This window comes from Lathyrus oleraceus, chromosome 4, assembly GCF_024323335.1.
Source record: "Lathyrus oleraceus cultivar Zhongwan6 chromosome 4, CAAS_Psat_ZW6_1.0, whole genome shotgun sequence".
Lineage (NCBI taxonomy): Eukaryota > Viridiplantae > Streptophyta > Magnoliopsida > Fabales > Fabaceae > Lathyrus > Lathyrus oleraceus.
The window spans coordinates 172658726-172667042 of NC_066582.1; the positions used below are offsets into that span (position 1 = coordinate 172658726).

An 8317-nucleotide genomic window follows, 5' to 3' on the forward strand; every position below is an offset into this window, starting at 1 on the left:
GTATTATTCGATTATCAGTGAGTTTAATTCAATATATAGGTTCCAAGATATAGTATATATAGTTCTCAAAGGACGACAATGTATCAAAATATTAGCACATAGATATAAGAAACAATGGTATCTCTTTGAAGACACTGAATAAGTCCTTAAGAAAAATAGAATTGTTTCAAGAGGCTATAATTGGGGACTTCTTTAAAAATTATATAATATTCACATTTCTTTTATCTTTGCGTGATTAAATATTTTAATTTTTTTTAGTGGTGATTCTAGAAATTGCCACATATAATTGGTCATGACTAAAAACATCTTTCAAACAAGTATAAATTAACAAAGTCTAATGATTGACCTCAAGACTCGTTAATTGTCATAACAAATAAGGCAATAATGGAAAATTGTCTCCTTATCAATTTAAATGACTATGGTTATCACGAAGGAGACATAAACATCAATGAGGTATAAATGATATTCCTAATATTTTTCTCAAAAATGATTTTTGCTTTGATGACATGATTTGCAAGCCAAGTAACTATGAGCCTTATACCATTGCCTAATCCTTTAAATTGATCCAAATTTCACAACAACATAATAGTTGTGTCAATTTTCAATTTGATTGAATAGTTAGACAACACATATGTTTTAAGACAATTCAAAAATTTAGGACTTAAGTGCTCAAATGCGTCAAAATTAGTAAATTCAGATCCGTCAATGGAATCACTACTTAGATATTCCATTCCTTCTCTTTCTCCTTCAAGACAAAAAAATTGTTAGTATGGACCATATATAGAACTACTAATATTTAGATAATTAATTTTATATATTCATGATGAAAGGAAGTACCTGAAATCAGCTTCGTGATATAATTTACCACTTCAAAATTGAAGTCAAGATTGTTCTACTTTGAAGATATTTAGAATCTCTATAATTATTAGTTAGACCATGATATGTACTTGTAGAAATCTCTTCAATTCTGTAAGTAAAAATAGAGATAAAAAACCCATATGGAATGGTAATGTCATTTTGCTCTAAGATGGTTCCACCACCTATATGTAGTATCCATCATGAGAATTTTCTTATATCTTTGTTGGTGGATGTTGTTGAACCATTTTGTAAACACATATTCTTTGTAAGGTTAGGACTTTACAATGATTCCAAATTTATGAGGCATTTATTGTTGCATGTACAATACCAAATCTACAACCTCTCGGTATAATTGGAATAATTTATCTGAAAATCTCCACAAAAGAGAACTATTTTTCCTACAAATATATTCTTAGGTGCAACCTTGTTTTTACTCGTAATATCTTTCAAACTTTTATCAAATGTCTCAAAATAAAATTTGTGTGCCATATGAACTTCATCTCATATAATTAGATTTGTTACTTTTAGAAGTTTCACAAGTTTATCTTCTTTGTATATATTGTAATTTGAGGTTTCAATGGTAGGAATCAAAATCTTAAATTTAGAATGAGTTGTCCTTTCATATGGTAACAACAAATTTGCAATTTCATTTGAGGCAATAATTAAAATAATTTGTCTTTTTGAATGTGTGTTGTTGACAAATTGTTCCGCAAAAAAGTTTTACCATTCCTACCAAAGCCATATAAAAAAACACACTACATTATTGGTTTTGAACTTCTTGCATGACTTAAATAAAAAAAATCTCTTTTCTCATCTAAACCATGGTATATGGGTAATATAATTAGGAATAGAAAACAACAATTAAGGATTTCATTATTTGGACAAATTAAATTTGTGAATAATTTAGCAGTCAAGGAGCGAAATAATTCTTTGTATATGTGTTAGTCTGGGAATTTTAGTTTAGTAATTTTGAAATAAAAGGGTGATACAAAGGTATGAGATTGTTAAGTGTGAAACGACTTAGCTACAATTTTGACATATTGGTTACTTCGACTGAGGCGGTGAGTTCGACTCGCCTACCAGGTGTTTTTGGGACTTAGTGTATTTTTGAGTTCAAATATCAGATGACCTAGAGACCTCTAAACATGGTTTGGAGGAATCTCAGAACAAATCGACACAATTATGATCACTTTCTCTAAAAAAAATCAGAATCTCGAGAAGGTTTGCAGTGATTTGACATATTCAACATGGGCAGTTAGAAGACTTGAATATGTCTTAGACATAAGTAGTCATGAAGTTTAAGGGTAGTTATCGACTTGGGTGACAGTTGGAAATAGTTCAATAATTGAAGACGTGTGGAAGAAAAGCAGAGAACAAAACTCTACGTAACACTGTACGTGTCGAACGCTGAAGAAGTAATCATTATCGACGGTTATTGATGTGTTTAGTATATAAGTAAATTTTATTAATATAATAAAGGTTCGTAATTTTTATTAGTATTCTCTATAGAACTAGAGTATCCAAGTAACATAGAGAAAGGAGTTTACGAGGAAACATGTAAGAATTTGCATCCCTATTTTAATTCCTTAATCCAAACATTTTTATTTAGTTACTTTTATTGTGTTATTTATTTTATTATAGTTCTTAGAGCAATTATGCATTATTCTTATTGGGATTTTTACCCAATTTCCCTACATTCGAACATTAATACCCAAGCGAAAACACATTTCACCAAACTGTATCAAACTGTTTTAAACATGGTGTCCATAAGATTTTTTCGAGTTTAATCTATTAAGTGAATAAAAAGTTGTGATTTGATTTATCAAAAACAACAATAAACAAATTAGTACGCTCAATGGGACCCTTTTGTGCAAGAAATTTAAACTTTTACAGAAGAGTGTTTTGTGCTCTTATTATTTGTTTTATTCTTCATGCATGAAATATTTTCAATGTCTGAGTGTGTATGCGTCTGAGGAGTGGTAAAACTCTTGCTGAGATGGAACGACCAAAAAATTCTTGCCTTTCCCAGAATGATGCTCCAAAATATAGAATAGAAACCAATCAAAATGATGATTGGTGATACAGGAACTTCAACCGCCGTTGGAGGAACCTCTCATGTTATAAGCCAAATGTCAGTTTCGACAACATTACTAGAAGTGGTGGGCGGTGAAATGAGCTTCTGGTATATTGGATATGAGGTGGACCTGGAAGGTTAATATTTTAACGTCTGAGTTAGTGAATGAGGAAGAATATAGTTTGAGTGTGCAAATGAATGAATATATAGAATGATGTGTGATGTGTTTTATAAAGATACATTTTTTCTTTCTCATTTTCTACATCGTGGATGAAGGATCGACATTTCTTGAGAGACACTAGTGATGTAAATATCACATGTAAATGTTATTTATGAATAGAACTTGGCCTACAAGGCTCGCAAGTGGGGTCTCAACGAAGATTTCAGAGATTCACAGTCAAAGGATTTGAATCACGATGGAGGTATGCAATGACGGTAGGATTTGAGTTACAACAGAGGTTATTGTTTCGGCCAAATGGTTTTAGTTATAAGGAGAAATTATTGGCCGATGGAAAAAGCCAAGGACACGGGATCCTCGAATCCTGTCGAGCATCAAAAACGATTTTGAGAAATCTAAATAAGAACATGAGCGAATAGCCCGCTTAAAATTTGACTCCTACACTCCTTTTAACACTTCCCAAGAAATGATTTTGGCAGAGTGCGTCAACACAAAATTTAAGGAAGCCAAGATAAAAAGCCCATATCCAGTTAGAGAATTCGCCTGAATCAATCAATCAAAGTATTATCGTTTCCACAAATGGCACGACCATAGTACCAACAATTGCATCTAACTCAAAGACTTAATTGAAGGGATTATCGGTAAAGGATAACTATCTGAATATACCAAGGATGGTAAGAGGGGATGAGAAGAATCCCTAAAGAAAAGATAGTCTCCCAAGAAGACAATTTAGGTTGTGGTTGGGGGAAAGGGTAAAGAAACATGTAACGAAGACAACAGAGGACATAAGGGAAAATGTTACTATATCACATTTATAACCAAGAGAGCCCCTAGGCTGAGCTATCCATCCAAAGGCACGATAAAGAGGAATATTTTTGAGTTAATGACTGTGAGAAAAAAGGAAGGAAACACCTCAATCACCGACCCAGAAAGGCCGATCCTTAGATTTCGGGACAATGAGAAGGTAAGATGAGTCTTGAATGATATATTCCCTTTGGTGATAACAAAAAACATACTCAATTTTGATATGTCTCGAGTTCTGATTAACAATTGTAGCTCTTGAAATATCATGTATGCTGATCTCTTTGAAAAAATGGGATTAAAGAAAGAGAATTTATTGTCATATAAAGGATCAAATATGAAGCCTTCAATGGCAATGTGACCCTACCCTGGTGATACGTTGAACCGATGGTTACCCTAGGAGAAGGAAGAAATACTAGAACTGTCAATGCCTAGTTCTTGGTCGTTTCATGCCGAAGTGTCTACAATTGTATCTTAGGTTGAACCTTTGCAACAACATAGGGCACAATAGCTTCCCATGTCCATTTGAAATCAAAGTATCTTAATGTCTACAATGAGCAAGCCACCATAAGCGCTGACTTGACATGAGCTAAAAGGATTTATAAAGCTTTACAACTGGATCATATGGAAGGTGAAACTATAGCTATGGAATTCAACATGGCCTTGTTGATGAAGCATCTAAAGGATATGACTGTGCATCCTCCGACCAAGAAGATACCACGATCATAGTTGATGAATAAATATGGCTAACTCGAAGGAAATCAGGAAGCCCCAAGCCCATAGATAAACAAGTGATGGCATAAACTAGCTAGTTATGTTATCTTTTAAATTCTCTTTTATTGAAAAAGAAAAACATGGTATGTACGGTGTGATGCAACCATTGAAATAAAGAAAGAACTTCTCACTAAATTGTTTTTCCCTTCTTATTACGAAAGGTAGTGATGATTTTGGGGTACGGCCAGAAGTATCAAAGCCCCACTATATAAACTCTGGGAGTTGTTATAAATGATAAAGGTGTATGATTAAAGCAATCAAAATGCCACGGGACCAACATACGTGCACAACGAACCCACGCCAAATTGGAAAATAATCGAGCTTCCTCTTCTTGGTAGCTAGACACTCCAGAGGTCGTGGTAGGTCCTTCAATATGTCAACCTCAACCAGGTTTACACCTGGGGGAATGGGAAGGGGTGTCGACCCATGGCCGGACACGGTCCCTAGAGACACAAATGTAATCCGAGCATGAAACTCTGAGGAAAGGCTCGAAATCTATAAGCAAAGGTATGGGTTAAACAAAAATAAAAAGAGTAAAATATATTCAAATATATATTATAGGATAAAATCCATATATGCCAAGCTTATATTCGTCGACGTCCAAAAAAATACTTGCCATCTAGAGGAATCACCTGCCCGTTTTTAATAATTTGATTAAGGTGGACCCGAGATCAAGAGATGGGACGAGTTGAATCAAAATATCCCACATGGTGAAGTGAATTCTCAACATGTAAGAAACTAAATCGACAAGAAAAACTTCTCAGGTAACATGTCAGCCTTCACACCAAGAGAATCTCCATAGCAAATGCAGAGAATGAGAAAAAAGCTTCTCGAGAAATTCAATAAAAAATTAGTAGGAAAGAGTAAAGTCCTTTTAGAAATATAGTATACTTATTAAAAAGATTGAATGTCATGTAAGTATTGAATGCTCTTAAGATGAAGGGGTGAATTAGGTGTTTAGAGACTTTATGAAAATATTTTCTGGATTTTTGTAAGCCTTGAAAAAATTAATGGTTTTACTTTTACTGATGTATGAATACTGGTTATTTTTCTTGTTTGAGTGAAAGAGAAGTGATAACACTGAAACACACTGCGTATTTGACTCGGATTGCACATGCTTATTAGGTTTTTACTGTCATTTTCTTGTGTTATATTTGCTTTTTGTCCTATTTTTAGGTACTTTGCCCTACAAGAGCCTTTTGTGATGAAACGAAGCCAAACGAGCAAGAAGTCAAAGTTTTTATGGACAATTGTACACATGGCGTCCAACATGAAGGCCTCCAAGGAAGGTGTCGTGACGTGTAAGCTATCAACCGGTGGTAACTGCCACGTTCCCATGAACTTTTCATGTTGTACACATCGCGGGCGCCTTGATGGGGATGGCGGGTGCCACCTTTGTTGGCACGACCCCAATAAGGATAGTTGGAGGACATCTTTGTCTTTTTCTAGATTTTTAGAACCTCTATAAATAGGCGTTTTTACTTCATGAAATGGCATCCTACTTAGTTCACAACACTAAGCCTAAAGTTCACCATTGTAAAAGCGATAATCTGTCACATCGGGGGGTTATCACACTTGAGTTGTAGTTAGGTTGGAGAACTATACAAACAATCTTGCCTCCATTTTACTTTCCAGTCAAGTTTACTTTTCCAGTGTACCAGATTAAAGTCTCCGATTTGGAGCAGGTTTCTTATTCAAGCTTATTCGCATTTACGTTTCATTTATCTTGCATGTTTTACTTTATTTACTTGTCTGCCTTGCTTTTCCTTACTCGCTTATTTAACTTGCACATTTTATTTACCTGTTCTTTTAAACATGATTAATTCTGCAATGTTGATTTCTATTTCCATGTCTGGCTAAATCTTTAAAGGTTAGGATGTAAGGATCATCGTTAAGATGATACTCCATAACTTATATCTATAGAAATGCTTTAGGGACTGTTTTGATTTTAACACAAGTTTTCAGTACTTATTTTGATCGGTAACTACGAAAGTAGAGCCGAGGTATAGTTGGGTAAGATCGAAAGTCGTCCAACTCTTAAAGATAAACTTGGTTAGGTTTAACAGGTCAAAAATGGCGAAAGCACTTTGTCCGGTTAATTGGGAATTCTTAACACTATTAGAAAACGACTTTGAAATTATTTTTGGACGCGTTTGTAGGTTTAAAATCCGGATCCTTGAGTGAAAGCCACGGATCCCTTTTAAGTTAAACTTTCCAAATCAAAATCACATTTTAACTAAGTCAAGAATTTAATTTCTTAAAAATAGGTTTACTACTTTAACGCAACAAGCACCATTCATCAGTGACAATGAAGGGAATTAATTAGGGAGTAAGCTCGATTCTGAATACGTGAAAGCGACGGTTTCTGTTAAATTGATTCTTCTCTAGGTAGAAAATATTGCCCCACAAGTAGTTCTATTTAGAAACAATTGGAGTATTTCCTAACTAATGTGAATTACATCCGAGCCTGCATTTTATTTGAATTTATTTACTTAATTATTTCCTTTTCTGTATACTTGAACCTACCTATTTGATTTTACTTAGATAAACACCGTAACAATAGAAATCGGTAGATTGACAATTTGGTCTATGTGGGAACGATAATCTTTTGTATTACCTTGACGTGTTTCGTATACTTGCGCATAGCAAATACACACCATCAAGTTTTTGGCGTCGTTGTCGGGGACCAATTACGTCAAATTTTTGTACCTTGTTGTTACACCGTCTAGACTAAGGCCCTATTAGCCGGTAAATGCGAAAAACTCACAGTACCAGAAGTTTAGAGGATCCAATAGCTGAACGAGAGCGATACGCTTGCGTACGTCGTTTGCTCCAAAGGATTAGGAGAGCAATGGCCGAAGATCAAAACCGAAGACCACTTAAGGAATTTTCCCAACCTTCTAACGAAGAACCCAATTCTAGTATAGTAAGCCCGACTATTCCTGCTAACAATTTCGAATTAAAACCCTCTTTATTACAACTAGTTCAACAAAATCAATACGCAGGTCTCGCTACAGAGAACCCAAATCAGCATTTAAAAGTATTTCCAATTAGTTGATACGTTCAAGACCAACAGTGCTTCACCTAAGGCAATCCATCTAAGACTATTCCCGTTTTCCCTCAAAGATAGAGCATGGTCTTAGTTAGATTCCCTTCCGGATAACTCGATAACTACTTGGGAAGACCTCAAGAGAGTGTTCCTAGCAAGATATTTTCCCCCGAGTAAGACCGCTGTCCTTCGAAACCAAATAACCAGATTCACTCAAAATCAGGGTGAATCACTTTTTGAAGCTTGGGAAAGATATAAAGAACTACTAAGAGCTTGTCCACACCATGGCCTAGAACAATGGCTGATTATTCACACCTTTTACAATGGACTTCACTATAATACAAAGATGTCCATCGACGCTGCCGCTAGTGGTGCTCTAATGAACAAACCTTACCCCGACGCTTGCACTCTCATCGAAGATATGGCACAAAACCATTACCAATGGGATTCATAACGAGCATCCTTGGAGAAAAGGGATACCAAAGGAGGAATACACGAGGTAAATTGTATGGACATGATGAAAGTTAAAATGGACGCTTTAGCCCTGAAGGTTGAACACATGTCTACAAATCCTACAGCTGCA

General features: G+C 35.0%; 1 non-coding gene across 1 annotated transcript; it reads right to left on the reverse strand.

Annotated features, from left to right (window-relative positions):
- Window positions 1-7918: 7918 nt before the first annotated feature.
- LOC127077106 (small nucleolar RNA R71) lies at window positions 7919-8025 on the reverse strand. Its single transcript, XR_007787089.1, has one exon. It is a non-coding gene; the product is annotated as a small nucleolar RNA R71 (small nucleolar RNA).
- Window positions 8026-8317: the final 292 nt, after the last annotated feature.